Below are 23,144 nucleotides of genomic sequence, written 5' to 3'. Positions count from 1 at the left end.
CGACCTTGGCAACAGACTTGATACACGTATTCCATTTCAGGTTAGGAGTAAAGGTAAATCCAAGAAGCTTATCAAAACATGGGGCCTTCCTTAGACGAGAGCCATCCATTTCAATTGATGCCAGATGAGGATCAGAGTGTTGATGATGTAAAGATAGGATTTTGGTTTTAGATGCATTAAATGTAACCAGCCACATCTTCCCTCACTGTACCACGCGCTCAACGTCAGAAGAAAGAGAATCAGAGAGAACTCTGTCATTTACGGCCTTTAATGTGTTGACATAGATGATTTTGTCATCAGCATAAATGCCAACGAAAGATTTAAGTATGTGTTTTGGGAGATCATTGATGTACATCAGGAAGAGAGTTGGGCCCAGTATGGACGCCTGAGGGACTCCAGCATCAATACTGTGGGCCTCTGATTTCTGCCCATCAACAACTACGCTTATGAGCCTATCAGAGAGAAATGATTTAATTTTTGAGAAAACATTTTCAGTTATAACGTAGCTGGAAATCTTGTGAAGTAGGCCTTTATGCCATACTTTATCGAAGGCTTTTGATATGTCAAGAGAAATTGCCCAAGATAGGAAGCCTTTGTCGAGAGATTCACTAAACCTATGAGATGTAACCGTTAGCACATCTGCTGTTGATCTGGCAGAACGGAAACCATATTGTAAGAAGGTTATTTCTGCTGGGGTGGTTTACTACTTCTATATTTAATATGGATTCCAGCAACTTACTCATGACACACAGGATACTTATTGGTCTTTACTGAGAGGAAGATGACTTATCACCTGAATTCTTAAATATAGGGCATACTAATGAGATTTTCCATGTTGTTGGAAAGCACTTCTTTAGGCAACGCTTAAATAGTTTTGTAAGTATGGGGGCAAATTCTGTTTGACGCTTTTTCAAGACTATAAATTGAATGCCGTCATGGCCAGTTGCTTTACTGTAATCACGGTTCTTGATTAGCTTGTCGATTACACCCACAGATATTTGTATGTTGCATAGTAGGTTGTCTGTTATAGGAGGAAATATGGGGAGTTGATGGCCTTGGCCGCATAGTGTAGAATTAGCTGCAAAGTTCTTGGCAAATAGCTTGGCCTTGTCTGATGCTGACAAGATGACCTCAGGTCCATTGATGATGGTTGGGATAAAACACACGATCCTGTTCAGGATCCTGTTTGCTATTTGCCAAAACTTGTGCGAACCAAGCCGCTGATCAGCTACTTCGGATTTAACGGACGTGGCATATAGCTCTCTTGCATTTTTTATTACTCTTTTACAGTGGTTGCTGGCAGTCCTGAAACAGTGCATCTATTACGTTGGTAGCTATGGAAAAAGTGATTTCTGTGCGCGATGGCAGCAGCACATTCTGGGGAGAACCATTGCTTGCTGTTAGTTTTTTGTTGGAATTTTTAGATGGTATGAATTGATCTATGCCTACAATTAACCATTCGGTCAGGTTTGATCCTATAGAGGACACATCCTTTTTAAACATGGAATGCAGAGGTAGATCAGATATGAATGTACGGAAGCTATCCCAGTCAGCCATAGAGTATCGATGTAAAGTACCGTTTTTTATGGATCTATATTTAAATAGTTTCTACGGGGACAAAAAGGGTTAAAAATTAAAGAAATACATTTCGTACATTCATCTTAGTTTATTTTAAATTAGTTCAACTGCCTGTCACATCGATACGGTGGTAACGTCACCAGCGTCGAATGCTACAGTTTGGCTTTCGGTTTCGATTCCAGCTGATGGCACACAAATATTTTTCTTTCTTTAGTGATCACAATAATAATAATAATAATAATAATAATAATAATAATAATAATAATAATAATAATAATATACGAAATCTGGACAAATTTAAGAATCATATTTAAGCATATTTTACGACCGGGCAAAGCCGGCCTCCCCCCATTAGTATATACGTATGTATTGCTCATAATTATTATTTATGCATTCTCGACATTCTATAAAAACCAGAAGTGGAAAATATTAGACATCATATGAAACGTTCCACTTTTCTCTTGTTCAGATGGTTAGTTAAGACACAAAACATCGTTCAAAGTCAGTATAACGCTGACAATTTTTTTACACTTGTTGATATTGTTTCATGAATGCGGACATACGTACATACGCGAACAAACATGCTCGAAGAAACATGTATAATATTTTCTATACATTTATATATTATATATGTATATTAAATATTTTCACACAGACACACACATACACACACACATGTATATATATATATATATATATATATATATATATATATATATTCAAACACTATCGTGTTTTAATATATGGTTAAGTGTTAGTTTGACTCATTTAGAATTGATTTAAAACTTCACCGTTCACTCAATTTGTGACTAAATTTCAAACAATTTTTACAGTTGATAGGTCATCTTCTCACCTATATTTTTGATTAAACATTTTCAATTTTCGTGCATTAAAACAAAACAAAACAAAAACAAAAGTTATAACAAGAATACTGGTGTTCAAAACTCTTCAGAATAAATAAGGAATGTAAGGGTCGGTTTCTCCTGATTACAATAGAAACTTTTCCAACATTTTACAGAAAAATTCTTGTGATTCGCTGTTATTTATGATAGCAACATTTACGTCGACACCTTCATAAATCATAGCGGGAATGTCGCTCGCATGCCATCTTATTTGGGTTATATAGAGAAAGTTAACAAAAGTGATGCACTTTTCTGTGCTAGAGCTGATAATATTCCGCTTACGACGTCGCCCAGTAATTCTGTTTCTCTTTTTTGCCGTGCTAGAGTTGATAATATTTCGCTTACGACGGCGCCTGTTAATTCTGTTTGTCTCTTTTTGTCCCTTCTTTCTGGTTACTTACTTAATTACGTCTTTTATTTAATTTCATTGTAGTCAATTTAAGAAGTTGGTAATATTTTTTATGGATTAAATGCAAGCATGAAAAGTAATATGGTTAAGATTAGACTTAGAAAAGTAAAAGGAGTAGATTTTAAAACTGGAAAAAAACAAGATATTCTAATAAAAATAATTACTAATTTAAAATTTAAAATATTGCAGCATTAATAATTTTCATAAAGTTCAATTTAATATTTTATATAAATTCTTAATGCTGCAATATTTTGATGCATAAATTTAATCTATTTTTTACTAGAATGTCTTGCCTTTTTTTAGTTTTTTTTCCTACGTTTAGTCTTAACCATATTGCTTTTCATGTTCGAATTTATATATATATATATATATATATATATATATATATATATATATTACTTAAATTGGTTTTACACAATCATAAGTTGGAAAACCACTGCAAGGAAGACAAGAATATGTAGACAGTGTACTGCAAAGTAGGTGAATTATCGAATTTTCGAGATATCATATAAGAGCCACCTATTATACGTTTGTTGTTCGAGAAGCTGGTTTAAAACAAAACCATGAAAATTTCCAGACTTAGAACATTTGAAAAACATGCACTTTGCATAATGTAAATTAATGTATAGTATATTCTAAGATTCCTCCGTACAAGTTCATCAAAGGAAAAAAAACACATTGGAAATGTGTTTGCTAGCATTTCACAACTTTCAACATATGTCTGCTTGCTTCATAAATACTTTTTTATAGTTATATCCAGTAAAGCTAATGTAATTAATTAAATAATAGAAACTATTTAACATAATTCGGTTTAAGGTAAAATAGAGAAACGACTCAATGCATTAAAGTAACATTATGCAAAAGTTTTGGCGCAATAAAATTTAAGATTCAAGTCGCTGAGTCGAATTTATCAAAATAGGGCTTGCTTATATTGTTGTACGGTATAGAAAACTCTGAGTGGAGACAGCACCTTCTGATTTCTGGTTGCTGGGTTCAATATCCTTACTTATCTCTTAAATCACTTACACGCTATATCCAAGAGCTATACCCGGAAGACTGGTCTCAGCAGGTCTGCGAGACTTGTAAGACGATGGTGCTGGTGCAACACCTTTTATTGGAGAGTCCACTATCCACTAAACTGGAATAACGGCCACGACAGAACTCTGTTTAGAGTAATTATCCATTTACCTATAACCATGGCGGACCACCAAGAAGGGTGCCTCGGTCCTGCACCTTGGAGTGTAGCTTTGTAGGCTGTTGGTTGGCGTACTCAGACCCTCCTGGCAGCTCCTGAATCCCACCTGACCTCCAGCTGTTTGGACCTTTCTCTACCGCTAGTTTAGACTAGTTGGGACGAGCAAGTGAGGCTAGTTCCGCGCAGGCCAATTTCACTTTAAATAAACTCCTAGCACGTGTCATCACCCCTTTAACTTTTGTGGCATTGGGCGATCGAGGATGGCAAGCGATATGTCTGGACACTGTGGAAGTCGTAGCTGCTAACCTATACGCAGGCAATTCATGCTATATGATCTCAGTCCATTTACTGGAGAGAAAATAGAGTTTGGCAGTCGTCTGGGTGTCTAAGTAACCATCTTTAGAACAGCATTGTTCACTCCCGTGCCATGAGAAACGGACTCGAAAAGGTTCTCTAAAAATTGTTCACTACACTACATCCTGGCATGATTACCGTGGTCAGTGTAAACCCTAATAATATGGTCGAAATATAAAAAGCAAACATAATACTGAACACAATTTCGACAGCGAATGTTCGCACACTCTTGGATAGAAATGACACATTGCATTTTTGCAAGCGAACTTATCAGGTATAATATTGAGAGTGTTGCTCTAAGTGAAACAAGACTTGCAGGCGAAGATGAAATTATTGAAAATGGTATGGTTACAACTTCTAAAGTAACAGAGAATCTGAGGAGAGGCATAAGACTGGAGTGGGTTTTTCAGTGCACTTTACAGCAAACTGGCTGGACCTCTAAAAGGATCGAAGGACAAACTAATGACATTGCGACTTCCTCTTCGCATTGGGAGGTTTGCTATTCTTGTCAGTGCATAAAAACCTACCATGACAAATTCCGATAACATAAACAACAACTTCCATGAAAACCGTAGTACCAACAACATTAGGTTAATAACATCATTTTGGTGATTTTCACGCAAGAGTAGGCTGTGGGAAAGAGTGATAAGAAAGCATGGTGTTGAGAACTGCAACGGCAATGATCTTCTATTTTCTCTAGGTCTGATCTGATCATTACCTGGTGATAACATACTCTGTATTTTGCCTCCTGATCTGCAAAACGACGTCATAGGTGCATCTTCGCTCCAAGCTCGCTACATTTATTTACTATACCATCATCAGGGAAAGAAATAGGCAGGACATATCACTAGGGTAATGTGTGGAGCTATGCTGAACAAACAAACGCCTCATAATGTCCAAGCTCAGTTTACATATCCAACCAAATGGAAGACTAAAAATAGCATCAAAACGATTGAATGTCAACACGCTGTAAACAAAACTGTCAGGAAATATTTCTTTAAAACTCTGACTGACTCTCTTGAACCTATTGCAATATACAGTGAAGCATCTTGGGAAACAATCCGCGAGACTGTAAACAATACATCAATGAAATGCCTTAGGCTAATCTCCTGGAAATACAATAACTGGTGTGATGATAACTGCCCGGAGCTTGTCCAGTTATTAGAGTAGAAGCATTTTGTGTACCAAGCACATATTGAAGATCAATTCTCCAAACTTAAGAGGAATACATGAAAAAGTTTGCGTAGCAACGTGCAGATAAAGCTTGGACAAATACATAATTCCTGGTTTTGCACGAAAGAAGAGGAAATTCTAATCTATGCAGATATGAACGATTTGAAGAAGTTTTATAATAGCCTTAAGGTAACTTATGGTCCAACCTCATATGGATCATTCCCTCTTCTCGGTACAGCTTGATCCACTTTTATCGTCGACAAAGACATGATCTTGGGAAGGTTGGCTGAGATTTTTTAAATTGTATTTAACCGTACCAATAATAAGGTTATTGATCGCCTCTCATGAATTACTATAAAACAGGAAATAGATCAACTCCAAACCCTTGACATAGGCTAGCAGGAAAGCAAACCAGGCACGGAAGTCCTCATTCGTGCCGGGCCCGCAAGTTTCCTGATGAAAATCTAACTTCACTAGACTGGTCACGTTGCCCATCTGCTTGACTACATACTGCCCAAATATGTTTCTGTTTAGGGAGTTCCAACACGACAAGCACTCAAATGGCGGTAAAAGAAAACGATTTAAAGATACGTTGAACGAATCATTAAAGGCCTTCAATATTGATCCATCGTCATAGGAGCAGACAATTCAGATAGAACCAAGTAGCCGGCCACTGTTCACGACAGGAGCCACCAATTTAAAAGTAACAGGGAAGCTGCCGTAGAGCATCGCAGGCAAAACAGGAAGAGCAATTCTTTGAAACCCTTTACATTTGCTACCATTCTCTGTTTTCAGTAGAGTAGAGATTTTCAAGCGAAGATTAGGCTTATCACCCATCTCCGCATTCACCAATTAAGATCCCCTCACCTTTCAGTATAATTAGATGTTCCTTGTCGTTCTGACTGCTGAACAGCAACAATATTTTTATTTTTTTATATAAGATGAAACGTTAAGTCAAGCTTAAAACAGTCATTACTCATTCGTGGATTCGTGGAGTCTATGTTGATAGGGAGACGTGGTAATGCGCATTTGAAAGCGGAGGTGTGCACAAACGCATATTCCAGATGGATGTTGATCTACATTCTGGCATCCTATAAAATGGCCGGAATTGTAGTTATCACGAAAACAAAGAACTGTTTACATTTAAATCTCATAAGCTATGACTTGCAGAATGCAAAAAAGCAAAAAAGGAATGTAATATTCTAATATTTACATTTCAGGAATATAAACTGATGTCTATATAAGACAGCAATAAACAACAGAAAACAAAAGACAGAAAACTAACAGCGGCGAGCTTGATTGACATCTCTGTCGGCGAGCCTCACATCAACCAAGTCCATACAAATAACATCTCTTTTTGCCATGATTGATTTTGAGAATAACGAAAAAAGAAATACCAGTGTCTATTGATTGAGATTGTCGGACTGACTTCCTCATCTTGGTTGTTATTGTCACAACGTTTCGGCCGTTTTGCCCTCCGGCCTTCGTCAGGTGAACCGTTTGTTAGGAGTCTCGAACCCAACCCTTTATTATTATTACGGGGGTACCGTGTTCGGACTCCAGCTAGGCTTTGGGACATAGTTGCTGATTCTCTGTTTTCAATGTTACTTTTTCATGCCTTCGTTCAGGATTGAACTCAGCACCTTTGGGTAACTGTAAACTTTGATACAACGTCACTAGGACAATTCTTAGTTGGTTTTTGTTAATGTTAAACCTATGTTGTTATTCAAGGTTTTCTCTCTCTATCAGAGGTGTCTAAATTGCATTTAGCTCTATGCTTGGTTTGCTCAGTAGGTTGTTATGTCCGAGCATGTGAGCTGTTTCTTTACGTTTTCTCACTTTCCAGTGGGTCTCTCTGTTTATTATTTTTACTTCATCCGATAGGGGGCGATGGTCCCCCCTCTCCATCCAGACATGGTTGGCTATACCCGATTTTTCCGTCGCCCCTTTAATTACCGCTTTTCGGTGTTCTTCCACCCTTACTTTAAGGGGGAGGCATGTTTCACCCTTGTAAACCTTTCTGCAACTGCATGGGATTGAGTATATGCAGTTTTTGGTCATGTTCTCATCCATGCGGGGCTTCACTCGTACCAGGTGTCGTCTGAGTGTTGACTCGCTTTTGAATACCGTCCTGATGTTGTAGGGGGCACATATTCTCTGAATCTTTTCGGAGATGCTTCGTATTTATGGTAGGCAGACCGTTGGATATTTTTTGGGTTCTATTCTCCTCTCTTATACTATTAACACGTCTGGTGGATAGTATGCTATCGGGGTAGTTGTTACGACGGAGGGTATTCTTCAACCTGACCATTTCTTGGTGGTATGTAATGGTGTCGCTACTTATTGTCTCTGCTCGATGTTGTAAGCAACGTGCGATTCCATGTTTGATACTGTATGGGTGATGGGAGTTGAAGTTAAGATATTGTCCGGTGAGGGTAGGCTTGCGATATACGGATGTCTTAAACCCATGCTCTGTGCGTGATATAAGTATATCAAGGAAGGCCAGTTGGTTATCTTTTTCTTTCTCCATTGTGAACTGTATCGATGGTTTTATTGAGTTCATATGGTCTAGGAGAGCCTGGATGTCTTCCTGATGGGGCCAGAGTATGAAGGTGTCATCAACGTATCTTAGCCACATGGTGGGCTTTAAGGGAGCTGAACCTAAGGCCATGTCTTCGAAGTATTCCATGTATATATGGCGAGCCCATAGCTAGTCCCTCCTCTTGTCGATATAGGTCAGTACCCATTCTGAAGTAGGTTGTTTCTATGCAGAATGTCAGCATTTCCATTACGTTTGGCAATGGTACACATGTGCGCTCTTCTATGGAGAGGTCCGCAGCTAGTTTGTCTTGAATTACTGCTAGTGCCTCACTAGTTGGGACTTTAATGAACAGGCTAACCACATCTAGGCTTACCATTTGGTTTGTACTGATGGGTGCTCCCTTGATCAGTTCCGTGAAGTGGGCAGAATTCTTTACATGTGTTGCTGACTTGCCTGCTAATGGGTTTATTATATCCACAAGGTACCTGCTCAGTGGGTGGCATGCTGAGCCTCGGCAGCTCACTATGGGTCTGAGTGGAATACCGTCTTTGTGTATCTTGGGGAGACCGTACATATGTGGTAGCTTACTGTAATGCTGGACCAGCTGTCTATATCTCATCGGAGCGATGTGTTCCTTGTTTTTCGTAAGGATTTGTAACAGCTTTCTGTCGGTTTTCAAAGTTGGGTCCTTCTTTATTTTACCGTAGCTACCATCTGCGATTAGGCCTGCCATTTTTCAGAGTACTCCGACATGTCCATCACCACAGTAGCATTGCCTTTGTCTGCTGGCAGAATTATTATACTGCTGTCACTCTGTAGGGTTCTTATAGCCAGCCTATCTTCCCGAGAGATGTTTGATTTAGGAGGCTTGGCTTTCTCGAGTACTTGTCTCACTTTCCATCTTATTTCATCACCTTGGGTTGATGGGATTCTCAAGGCTATATCTTCCATGTGTGTTATGATATCTAAGAATGGAACGCGTTTGGTTGTTGTTGCGAAGTTGAGACCTTTATTTAGTACTGCTTCCTCTGAGTGACTCAGTTGGCGGCTGCTGAGGTTGATGACCGCTTTCACAGGTGAGCGGTGTTTTGATGTTACATTCCTCTGATCTTTGAGCTTTGTGAGCTTCTTGATTTGGCGTCCTTTGACCTTCTCATATTCTTGTCTGTACGATTTATCCAGATCTGATTGGATTCTCACCCTGTCTTCCTCTTGGGTCACTTTGACAAGGAACGATGTTAAGATGTCGGAGATTTCGTTCCTTAGTTTTTGTTTATTCCAGCGGGTGTGTTGGATCCTTTCTCGAACGAAGGCATGCCCTGCCCTTTCCGCGACTCTACGTGCCTTCCTGGAATCCACTGTTGTTTGTAATGTCAACCCTGCTGGTATGAGTTTTAAGTCTCTACATCTGTAGGTTAGATGGTTAGCGAATCTTGCCAGTTTCATATGACGCTTTTCTAGGTGTCGCCATTCAATTCTAATGTCGGGTCCGTACCGATTGGATAGTAATTGTCTATATTTTTTAGATGAGGTGTTTTCATTGATTGAGATTGTCGGACTGATTTCCTCATCTTGGTTGTTATTGTCGCAACGAACACGGTACCCCCGTAATAATAATAAAGTGTTGGGTTCGAGACTCCTAACAAACGGTTCACCTGACGAAGGCCGGAGGGCAAAACGGCCGAAACGTTGTGACAATAACAACCAAGATGAGGAAGTCAGTCCGACAATCTCAATCAATGAAAACACCTCATCTCAAAAATACAGACAATTACCAGTGTGTATATATGATTTTAGCAAGCATTTCAAAGTGTAAGCTAGAAAATTATATATACATTCGATGTCGTTTGATATTAAATATAGTACGCTATTTAACGAGATAAAAAAATATGCACTTATTACTTTATTTATTGCGGAATATTATCCTCATCTTTTTCTTAATTGTTTCACGACGTTTCCGCCAACTATTCCTCTGACCTTCGTCATGTAGTAACCGCGTAGGTAGGATTGAAACCGCTATGTTCAGACAATTCTCACCTGGAACAATAGAGATTCAACATCTCTTGCAGTGGATGCAGTCAGGAGATTCAGAATTCATATCCTGTCGCGGTTTCCACCTGACGAAGGCCAGAGGAGTAGTTTGCCGAAACGTCGGGAAACAACCAAAAAAAGATGAGGATAATAGTCCGCAATAAATAAATTAATAAATAATACTCATCTCAATAATGAATTCCAATATTCACTTAGTTTAACAACAAGAGATCTACAGATATTTACAATTGTTCGGATCATTTATGTCAATAAATTTCTTTCCGCAAAATATATATCTTGCATCTCACCAGGCTTCTTTATCTCTTCTTTATTTTCATTCTGTGTTCTGTATGCAATTCTAACACTTTCTATCAATGTTTTCTCTGTAAATTTTGTACAAATGCAATAATAATCGATAATGTTATTTTTTAAATTTAAAATTTTTAAAATTTCTTACATAATATAAACACTTTTTACATTATATACTAAACAGTATGGGTTTCGTCACAAAAGGCTTGCAGAATGCACATGTTAAGTTGGAGTTCATACACTATGTATTAATCTAAAACAAAAGAATGAGGTTCGTATGATGTTGATAATTGTGAAAAGCCAGTAAACGAAGAGTTATATAAGTATTTAAATCTTTAGAGACTTTTTCAAAGACTAAAAAGTTAACTTTACAAAATGCTTGTTTGTACAAAAGATGGAGCTCCATCAATAATTTGTTATCACAGTGGTTCCTTCAACTAACTGAAAACAGTGTAATAAGTGAACTTACGATGTACACTGTAATCCACCGGCTGCTCTCGCGGCAAAAAGCAGTCACAATCAGAAATCAATAAGTGCGACAGAATTTTAAAAAAAAAACGAATAAATTCCAGACTGTACCGACATGCTAGCATTCATAATGGTGAAGGGATCGAATATTTATTTCTTCACAGAAAAGTTAGATGACTGTCAAATGGAAATGTTGCTGAAATGTTTCTATTCACTATTTGTATACAGTTGTCAGAATTCTCAAAGACTCTAATTTTGGATTCTGTTTTCTTTAGAATATCAATGACGACATAAATATTCATGAAATATATCGCACGTACAAGAACATTATGTCAGTTTTATCAAAGTTAAATCTACAATCAAATGAAACGTGACTTCATGTGAAATTTACATGTTCCCTGCTTCTTTGTAGCGACAAAGTTATTAGATGATTACTATCATGTGCCGTAAAAAGTTGCTGATAGGCAACGATATCAAATGTTGTATAGCTTGAAATATAAGGCTGATTAATCAATCAAGCCTTCGATGTCAAATATCAGCAACCATGACAGATGGCGGTTTAACTTTGAATATAAAACCACAATATGGCATAATCACGTTATGACACACCGGTTCCCATCAGATCACCGACGCTAAGCAACTATGAGCCTGACCAGTACTAGATGGGTGATCATTTGGGACTTCCAGGTGCTGTATGTACTCTCCGCTTATCCCGGCATTGTTTTTAGTCGTCCTGGACTTCTCCTTGCCATTGGACCCAAACAGTGCCTGTTCAGGAGAGGTGAAGTTGTGGATTTCGCAACCCTTGGCACACAATTATACGCGCAGTTGCCCCTACAGGGAGTATTCTTTGTCTTTTGAGACTGGACGGATGAATCGGATCAGATAAAACCACAGTAAGCAAAAGTCAAATCCCATAAGCATCTAACTTTTATCAAGTATTATGGAATAATGCGAAGATACATTTAATTGTCTTTTAAACAAAGTATTTACTATAACCTACTTTCAGACGATTGACTTGATTTTCAAGCAAACGGATTGATTTCTAAAATGATTAGCGAATGTAAGATCTACGATTTATTTTCGTGGGTTCCATTTCCCTACAAGGAGACATATCCCATTATAATTGTGGAAACTAAATAAAATAGATTACAAAATTACTTATCATTTATATATGCGTGTTTGATATTATTGCTTTTAATTTCAAACAACCAAATGAACTTGTGTGAGAATAACAGTTGTTTTTATTACAATAATTAGTAGTTTTGAATATAAAGAAAAACATGGTTTGCGTTATTTATATTATTCAGTATACTGTTCCTTTCTTGAGTAGTACTCTCACAATATATTGGCCCATGTCAGCCTCGATCTTCTTCGTATATATCTTGCCGAACTCGAGAATATGTACAGAATATCAAGCAAAATTTTTTGTTTGATCTACGAGGATAGTATACTCTCGTAAAAATCTTAAGTAATTTGTAAGTTTCTTTTACTCTTACTCGCACTGAGGATTGAAAGTGCTACGCAGGACAAAATTTCACTTCTTTACACGACCGATAGCTTAACAGATAATATAAAGGGTCCCTTTGAAATTCGGTGCAGATTCCAGAGTTCGACAGCATTATTCTTGTATTGGATAGCATACTTTTGAAGAAATCCGAAGAGTACATCGGCTGAAACGTTGTCAGAATATCACTTAAAGTGAGAACCGTAGTTTGAATAATCCAAAGGCAGTCTAATCTGGATATAAGAAAAACAGATATAAGAGAGATTTTCTCTGGTACCAAATTAGAGCCTGTGTTAATGTACACGATAACCATGATATAAGAGACTCGGATATAAGTGTAACTCGGATATAAGTTATCTGTGGAGACGAGAAAAAGAAGTATTTTATATCCGGGTTACACTGTAGTACAAATTATCAATACTCACCTAAAGAAAAATAAAAACTGCATCTTTGGTGTTTAATTGTTTGTTTTTAATTCAATATTAAAATCATTGTATGTGTGTAGATCAAAAATGGTTTTCTGATATTTTATTTTCGAATGTATTTTGTTATTATTAATCGAAATTTAAGAAAAAAGATCGCATACGTTTATGGAAGGGAAGGCATTTAATACTATGCCTAGTAGGTAAGCGCCGCCATCATGAAACGTTATGAAACTCAAATTTAAATCATTACTGATATCTCAAATTTTGCTAAACATTTCCTCTGATAGTGTCCCAAAATTATCTTCTTTTCGATTATTTCTAAATTAATCAAAAGTACTTATGCACTTATTGAACTCGACGTAACTCAGCGTTCCCTCAGCTTTCACCCTAGAATGACATCAAGAGCCGGAAAATACTGAGCGTTGCCGATGAAAGAATAACAACGCTCCGTTAATGAAAAAAGTCAAATTTTAAATGTAAAAACATCGACAGAAAAAAAACTACTGTTTTTTTTTATTTTTAATAACTGCGTGAAGAAAAGGTGTTTTTTCGCCATCAATTTTCTTTGGTGGCAAAACTGCATTACTGCCTCCGATGTCTGGAGCTGGTGTGATAAGATGGTCAAATATATTCAAAAATAATCTCACGTTTCTTGACTTGCAAGTGAGAAATGATGTATTTTTGTTTATTGATTTTTTCCTCTTTCAATTTGTATGGAATTCTAGTCTGCTGCTCGGGCACGCACGTCAAGTTGAAACTCAGTGCGCGGCGTTGTGATTGGCTGATCGTCATATTATGTCAGACATCAGCTAAACCCGAGCTGTTGACGCCTGACAGGGGCAGGGCCAGGAACTAGTATTACTAAGAGGTATGCGTTCCCAAGCTTTGCCATCCGGCTTTCAGATGGGCGTTATCTGGGCGTCCCTACCGGAGAAATGCTGACAAGAAACCCGAGCAATTTTTGATCAGCCAGATTGCTCTTCTTTTAGGGGGTTTGCTGTCTTGTGTCACATCCCGTTAAGGTGAGCATCATGTAAATATCTACACGCCAGGCATTTTTAAATAATGCCCTTATGCACTTTAATTACTTTCTTTAATGATTCTGAGAAAGTATATTTAATAAAGAGGAACGTTGGTGAACGCACAAATTATTTAGGTATTGCTTTTAATTTCTATGACGAGAGAATATCAGATTTTAATCAACAATGTATGACCATATTTAAAAAATATAAATCACTTGAGAAAAGTCTTTTGTAAACCATTGGGGAGAGCGGGTCTTGCTATAAAATGTCCGCGTGGGAACATGTGCTTCAATTGCCGTTTTAGAACCATTCAGTGGTCTCATTTGCGCACTGTTCAGCAGCAAGTGAAAAGATATTTCGCCAGAGGCGTCTCTGATCTGATCCCTGATGGCTTCCCAGTCAGCCTTTTTATAATATCTCGTTGTTTAAGCAATGGCTCTTCAGTTTAGAGCGATTTCGACCATTATCATTACATGGTAAGCGTTGCCAAGTGGGCTGTAAGAATTCGTTATACAATCATCGGGAACTGTGGTCAGAAACATATCTAGAAGTGATGTGTGTTGTTCTTGCTGGTCTGCGAAATTGGTTGGAAATTTAACCATATATGATAGGGAGTGAGATATAGAGAAGCTATGTGTTCTGCTACCAGCTGTGTCTGCGTAAGTAAAGAATCCAAGCCAGTTGCTGTGGTGGACACTGAATCACCAAATACATGCACTTTTGCAGTAGTGTCGAGAGAGGGAGAGAGCGAGAGAGAGAGAGAGCGAGAAAGAGTGATGTATCTATGCTGTCAGAGACTTTATCCATTAGGGTGCAGTCCTGGGTCGAGGGAGAGCGGTAGAGAAAATAAAAGTAGCTAATGTTATGTTGCACGTAAAGTCTTGATCGTCAGATTCTATGTTTGTTTCTCTAGTCAAGGGGAGGGTATTACGAATATAGACTCCAAGTCCGTGCATGTGTCTGTCAGAGTCCTTACAACAGAGCGGGAGATATCCAGGCATGTTAAAGTAGTTAGGGGGGATGGAGAAGTGTAGGTTAGTCTCACTTTGTGCTAAGATATCTGGGGTGTTTGTTAGTAGAAATGCGTCAATATCATCTAAACTAGTTCTAAGCCCACGATGTTCGTAAATGTAAGCCTCAAGAGAGGAGGCAAGTTCATTTTGTTTGAATTTAAGCCTGGTTTAAGCGTATTTTTTATTGTACTGTCAATTTTAAAAGAGTTTCAGTTTAGGTAAGGGGGTGCTGAACAATGGTTATGCAGAATACCAGACATGCAACACAAGTAGACCGTCAGCTGACCTTTCATCTACTAGGATTGTGGCCTCAGGAAAGCACACTCGGGGTGAGTGCAGGGTCCCTTTCCATACGCGGCATGGCACTACAAACATCCCGATATTATACAACTGTTGATGGAGTAGCCGCTCTAAGCGCTACCAAAGAATTAGGGCCCTGTACTACCAGTCGAAAACAGCAGCCACGAACTGTCCATCCGGTACCCTCAACCCATCAGACGAAGGTCAATCCAATCTAATTGAACTGGCATATATGGAACACGAGTATTCCCAATTGCCAAGTTTAGAGGGATAGAGGTGTGTCGGGAGCAGGGAAAATGGCATTCATTGCCCTATTCATGAAAAAAGATCTACCATTGAGTATTTCTGTCGAATCCATGTGATAGTACATCTGGACCTGGCTAATAGGCAAAGAAAGAGTATGGACGCATGACGAAAGACAGAGCCTATCTTCTCCTTCAGCGGTTTAGGTTTGCAAACCGGTAATTTGTTTGAGTTACCAGCTCTAGGAAGGTTGTCATCCAAGACTGGAGCGGCCTACCTCCCCTTAGGTTTAGTTTCAGTTTTCCTTCTCCTAGACAGATTACTTGGGAAGATCTACGTTTCAAAATATAAACGTTAAAAATAGTGTCTTATAAAGATGTTGATTGATGCTCCTATAGCACTAAGAAGGATATGAAATACAAGAACAGAAAATACACAACACACGTGAACACACACACATACAAGTTCACATGCACACATACATAAATATTATTATTATTATTATTATTATTATTATTATTATTATTATTATTATTAATAATAATAATAATAATAATAATAATAATAATAATAATAATATGTTTTTACTAACAATTCTTTGTATATAATAGGTTGGCAGTACTTTGTGTGAACAGTAGCCAGGAATGCTGGAAATTCTGTTTCTTTGTCTATCCTTGCGGCCATGTCACAAGTAAAAGTACTGTAGATAAACGTTTTAACTGGGCTGATATTACCCGTCTGATAGTCAGGGACCCGAACCTTGGATTAACCACTAAGAAGGCTTTCCTATCAATAGGTGCAAAGTACTGGGGCTTCTGTAATGCCATTTGGTGAATGGATTCTGGACCATGCAGTAGCTTCTGGTGGGGCCCTTCGAGGCTATATTGAGCAATCTGTCGGCATATTCCACAAATCCAAAAACTCAATCATGAAAGGTTTCAAGAAAAAATACTTGATTAAACCCGGATCTCCAACTTCCAACGTCAGCCACCACTACCATGTCTCCTTCTCCAACATCAGGAATCTACGTTCCAACCTTCCAGAGGTGCAAACTCGATTTCAAGAGACTAAACCAGACCTATTATTCCTCAGCGAGACTGGCATTGGACCGACTATTTCCCTAGATGAGTTCGTAATTAAAGGATATCATAACTTAACTTCTAAATTCGACCCCCAAGATCGCCATGAATATGGAGTATGTGTCTACATTAAGACGGGACATCTCCAGAGAAAATCCTAACTTACCCTATATGTGCTTCGGCGTTGAACTTGCTCACACTGCTGCATTTATATTTGCACTCTATCGCCCCAACAACAGTGGAGTTTCTATCTTTAAAAGTACATGTGAGAAAATTGACCAAGTCCTATCTGCGTACCCCTCAGCAAATATTCACGTCTGTAGAGACTTAAATGTAAACAATGTGGAATGGTGAACAAACAAGACCGATGACGAGGGGTGGTTCTGTCACGATTTTTTTATTGCTTATAACCTCACTCAGATTGTTCACGACCCCACGTGTGTTCCCGATACTGACGGCCAGTATGCAAATCCTCTAGACCTTTTTATTACAACTTGCCTTGATCTATGTTCATCTTCCGTTCTGTCTCCACGGGGATCTTCCGACCACTCTGTTGTATCAGTTAAGATAAAAATGAAATGTGATAGGTCCTCTCTATCGTACAGTATATCGATATTCGGGTTTGTATTATTATTCACATGGATTCTATGTGTGTGGTAATACACACCCTGATAAACTATGGCTGACTGGAATAGCTTCCGCACATTTAGATATACCTCTGCGTTCCATGTTTAAAAAGGATGTGCTATCTATAGTATCAGACCAGATGAAATGGTTAATCGCAGGTATACATAGTTTCATACCCTCCAAAAAGTTCCAGCAAAAACCAAATAGCGAGCTGTGGTTCTCTTCAGAATGTGTTGCTGCCATTGCGCAGAGAAATAACTTTCTCCATTGCTTCCAACATAATAGATGTACTAAGACTAAAACTGGTTTCAAGACCGCCAGCAACTACTGTAAAAAAGTAATAATGAACGCGGGAAGGTTGTATCCTCAGTCCGTCAAGTCCAAAGTAGCTGAGTAGCGGTTTGATTCCCATCAGTTTTGGCAAAAAGCCAACGGAATCCTGAGCTGAGCTGAGCAAAAGAGTGTGTGCTCTATTCCAACTATCATCAATGGAACTGAGGTAATCTCATCAGCAGCAGAAAAACAAACTCTTGCCAAGAACGTTGCAGCTAATTCTTCCCTTTACGACCAAGGCCGTCAACCCCCAGTATTTACTCGTGTATCTGCCACATACAAATATATATACGTGATGTGGCCAAGAAAATCAAAATTCTTGATTCCAGTAATGCAACTAGTCCTGACGGCATTCTAATTATAGTGCTCAAAATGATTCAGCAAGAACTAGCGCCCATAATTAAAAAGTTATTTAAGCATTGTCTTAAGGAGAAATGCATCCCAACATCTTGGAACATCTCATAAGTATGCCCCGTATTTACGAATTAATTTTGATCATTGATTTTTCTCTCAGTACAAGCTAATAAGTCTCCTGGGCGTAAGTATGTTAATTGAATCTGTGTTAAATAGAGAAGTAGTCAACCGTCTGAGCAAAAATAACCTACTTAGTGACATGCAATATCGTTTTTCCATCTGCTAGATCTTCAGCACACGTGCCTTCAATTATATCTCATAGGATTAGTGAATCTCTCGACAAAGGCTTACTCTCTATGACAATTGCTCTTGATGTATCAAAGCCTTTGATAAGGTATGGCATAAAGGTCTACTTCACAAGATTGGTAAAGCTGGAAATGTGTTCTCGATCATTAAATTATTTCTCTCTAATAGGTTCATAAGAGTAGTGGTTAGGGTATGGCGTTTTCACCATAACGTCGGTCCTAGGTCACGGGACCAATTATGATGTTTTATTATGATGTCACAAGACAAGAGAGAAAGACAAAGAAAAGAAAAAAAACAGACGACTTGTTATAAATAATAATTCTAAGTGTATTACAAAACAAAGGACACAATAAAACACTAATTTCTTGTTACATCAAGTCGTTTGAGTGTGAACACTGTAAAAGTCCATGTTTGTGATCGTGGTGGTGGTGCTGCTGCTGGTAGATACGGCGTGTAGATGCTGGCGGTAGGTGTGGGCGGTTGGTGCGAACGGCGCGTCTATATCTCTCTCTGGCTTTTCTCTCTGACTGCGTCCTCGCAAAAAGACCCGTGTTTTTATATTTTTGGCTAGCCCTTCGCACATCGCCTTTAACCTGAGGCTGCTGATACGCAAGATATTTATCTTCCATTCATAGGTATCAAGTGTTTCAACCGGTCAATTATTCGGGTCGCTCGACCGACATTCAATACCGTATTCATACCTATCAAATGTCGACCCGTTCAACTTTTCTATTGTTTTCTCCGATCTATTTTTAGCGATGATTTTCTGTTAATAAAACTTTGGCTTTCCTCTTGTTTCTGTTCAACTCTGTTATCTATCTACCAACTAGTATCAGTAATTCTAAAACCCACGAGCAAGGTTCGATTTCTCGTCCTGCACTTTCCAATTCTTTTAACTTAGACGCTTTACTGTGTTACAAGGCGGACAAAAATTAGAAGCTCTGAGTATTAATGCTGGAGTTTCTCACGGGTCATTCCTAAGTCCAACTCTCCTTCTTGATCTACATCAATGATCTTCCAAATCACATCCTTACATGATCCGTTTGCTTTTTGCCAAAACTGACGACACTACAATCTATGGTAGCACATTAAAGACCGTAAACGACGACCTTCTCTCTAATTTTATCCTCTTATTTTGAGCACGTGGTAAAATAGTAAAAGGGGTTGCTAGTTACTTTAAATGCATCTAAAACCAAGCTTCTATCTTTACATCATCAACGCTCTGATAGTCATCTGACATCAATTTAAATGAATGGCTCTCGTCTTGGGGAGGCGTCATGTTTTGAAAAGCTTCTGAGCTTGACCTTTACTCCCGATCTGAACTGGAGCACATGTATCAAATCCATTGGCAATGTCGCTGGAAAAATGGTGGGATACTTCTACCGCTCAAGTAGATATTTCACTCCTTATGCAATTCTCTACCTTCTATATGGGTATATAAAAGACAGATACTGTCAATGATAGAATACTATTGCCACATTTGGGCAGGAGATGCAAGAAGCAGCTAATCCAGCCTTGACAGAGTTATAAACAGACATCATAGCTTAGTGGGAGAGGCCCTTTTTTCCTCTCTGCAACCTCTCTTCAACAGAAGAGACATTTCGAGCCTGTCTCCGCGATATATTTTATTTTCATGGCAAGTGATCGTCTGAGCTTTTATCTATGGTCCCCCTCGCCAAATTTTCAGAAAAAACACTCGTCTAGCCAAAACCACTATCAATAATTTCTCCACAATCTTTATCTGAGCCTAAACCTAAACGTAGATTCCATGAGCTAAGCTTCTTTATTAGAACTGCACGCCTGTGAAACTCTCTTCCGTTTTCCTGCTTTCTAGCTGACTACAATCTTATTATCTTCAAGTCCAACGTAAAGAAGTTCTTGATGAACCAATTTTATATATATATATATATATATATATATATATATATATAAGCTATAATAACATTGAGTAATTTAGACGAGTTAACCCTTATCCTCGAGTGTAATCCGGGCCTTAATGTGGTGATTTCTGTGTAATATATATATATATATATATATATATATATATATATATATATATATATATATATACAAGCATTTCAGCCCGGTGTTGCCCGGGTGTTTGGAGGTGTATGTTGAGCAAAAAAAAAAGCGGTCAATTTTGTAAAATTTTACCCCTATTATGATCCCTTAACATTTATTGTTTGAGGCTTAAATCAAGTTATTAAGTAAGATCCATTTCGAAGGAACCTATATCTAAAATTTCAAGCGTTTCGACCCAAAATTGCCGGAGGAGTTTGGTAGAGTTCTCAAAGGTCAAAGCGTTGAACTTTGACCCGATAACAGCCAAAAGTCTGGCCGAAAATGAACTACAAAGATTTCCCCAAATCTATGTACTGTGTATATCAAATTTCGAGCATGTAGAGTTAAAATTGACAGAGTTATTGAGTAGGGAAATGTACGCATACGCACACACAGACACACAGATACACACACAGACACGTTCACATTTATATATATATATACCAATAAAATTAAAGTTAATATTAATTGACTCAATTAAGTAAGATTCATGATTATCGGTTTTCATAATCGAGCATGCGTATATTTTTGCAAAAATCAAGACAACAAAATATAAAATGATAACATCATATGGTGTATTTCTCTACGTGTTACAATTGTTTCGTAACCATTTGCACAATGTTAACATTTTATTCTTTTTAAATATTCTAAAAATGCATATGTAATGTATATAGATATATGTATATATATATATATGTGTATATATTCATAATCCCTATTCTAAGTGAACAATAATTAATCCCAGTACATCAAAAATTATATCTCGAAAATCATAAAAGGAGAATACATTTGATAAAAACAACTACTATAACAACGCATTAACTAAGTAAAGGTATTAAGGAAAAATAAAATACGCAATATCATAACATAACGGTGAAAGCAAAAAAAATCTAGGAGAAAAATAGATATAATAATAAAGATAAAACGAATGAAATTAAAAATGATAAACAAGTCTATATAAGTAATAATGCAGTTATGACACAAAAAATCAAGTCCTGTATAATCCACCTTTCAGTGATCATATCAAAATGATATCCCTAACGAATTTTACAAAACAATTGAAAAAGCTTTCTCTCAGACAATAGAGGTAGTAAAATCATTAATAAGATCACAGTTTAACTTTGATTATCAACTGCTGCAAATTTAAGTAAAACTATGAGTCCAAATTTCTTTTTAAAATTACTAAATAATAGTAATATTGAATTAAGAGAAAACAATATTGAGAACAATATAACGGTAGAATACCTAATGGATGTCCATTGAAATGCATTTGTTTAATTTCTGAAAATGTATACAAATGTGAAGTTAAGTGAATAATAGCAAATGGATATATCTATTAGGGAAACGACTGAAATGTTAAGAACAGATACAGAAAGTATATTACATCATTCAACAGAGAAAGAAATAAACTGGAATGATGATAATAAACGTAATAAGGATATGACAATAACATATATTAAAAATAAGAAGAGAAACACGACTGCATTAGGAGATTGGTAATGGAAGTATCTACGAGTCAAATGGAATTTGAATTTAAATGATCGATAGTAGATAAAGCTAGAAAATATGAAATTAGTAAATCAAAAAATGTAAGCTATGCTAACTTGAGTCATACAACATAGTTAATTGTTAAAAAGAAATTTTAAACAAAAAGTTTGATATTATACAAAACTGTCTACATATTATTTAAATTCCTATTTCCTAAGACCTGATTAAAATAGCATGTATATAAATAAAAAAAATAATAATGGAAGAACTTGTGAGTTAAATGTAAGTGTTGTAAGAGAATTTTACATTAAATACGAGGAAATAGGATGGCGCAATACTTAAAGAAGTAGATCCTTTACTTAACACAAAGTAAATAAACTAGATATAACCCAAATAATGGAAATATACTTAAATTTAAACTTAATTTTAGTTGGTGGTAATAAACTAAGACCTGAGACACTGTAATTTAAATATTATTTGAATAAAGGTTTTAATTTATAGTTTGTTTTAAAAATAGCAGATAAAAGGAAAAACAAATATATCGTAGCATGTAATTAAAAATTTATACGGGACAAAAGCAAATAAATTTAGAAAGGAAATAGTTGGGGAGTAAATCTATAAATAAATTAAAACATAAAAAGCTAAAATGAATACAAAATAAAAAATTATAAAAATATAAGAAATACAAAAGTTGGATACTTATTCATTTCAAAAGGAATCGAAAAATATATAAAATGAAAGTGAACGAGGTAGGTCCGATAAACACACACACATACACACACACATATATACATATATAACTGAAAGAGTCTATCTGTCTGTGTGTGTATCTGTGTGTCTGTGGGTGTACATTTCCCTACGCAATAACTCTGTCAATTTTAAGTATACAGATAGGAAATTTGATATAGAGGGTACTGAGATTTGGGAAAATTTATGTGATCGGTGTTTGGCCAGAAATTTTGCGATTAAGGGTAAAACTTAAACGATTTGACCTTTGAGAACTCTACCAAACTCCTCCGACAATTTTCGGTCTAAACACTTGAAATTTTAGATATAGGTTCAGTGGACATGGATCTAACTTAATAACTTGATTCGACCCCAAAACAATGAATTTTAAGAGGTCATAATATGGGTCAAAGTTTTAAAAATTTACCACTTATTTTTTGTTCAACATAATCTCCAAAATAATCGGGAAACGCCTGGCACCCATGCTAGTATAATATAAAGCTAAACGTTAGTGTGTGTGTCTGGTCACGAATAGGCTCCTATATGGTTGACTATTATAGAAAACTGATCACATATAATGATAGAAGATATATCGAGACACAGGAATGGGTATGTTTGATCTGGCATAATGATGATTCATTAAAATTGTGGTGTCTGCGTACGTGCCTGGTCCACAAAGTATGGAAATAAAAAAAAAAT

This window comes from Euprymna scolopes, chromosome 6 (genome assembly GCF_053919585.1).
Source record: "Euprymna scolopes isolate OS-2025 chromosome 6, ASM5391958v1, whole genome shotgun sequence".
NCBI classification, from domain to species: Eukaryota; Metazoa; Mollusca; class Cephalopoda; order Sepiida; family Sepiolidae; genus Euprymna; species Euprymna scolopes.
This window is presented reverse-complemented; position numbering follows the sequence as displayed.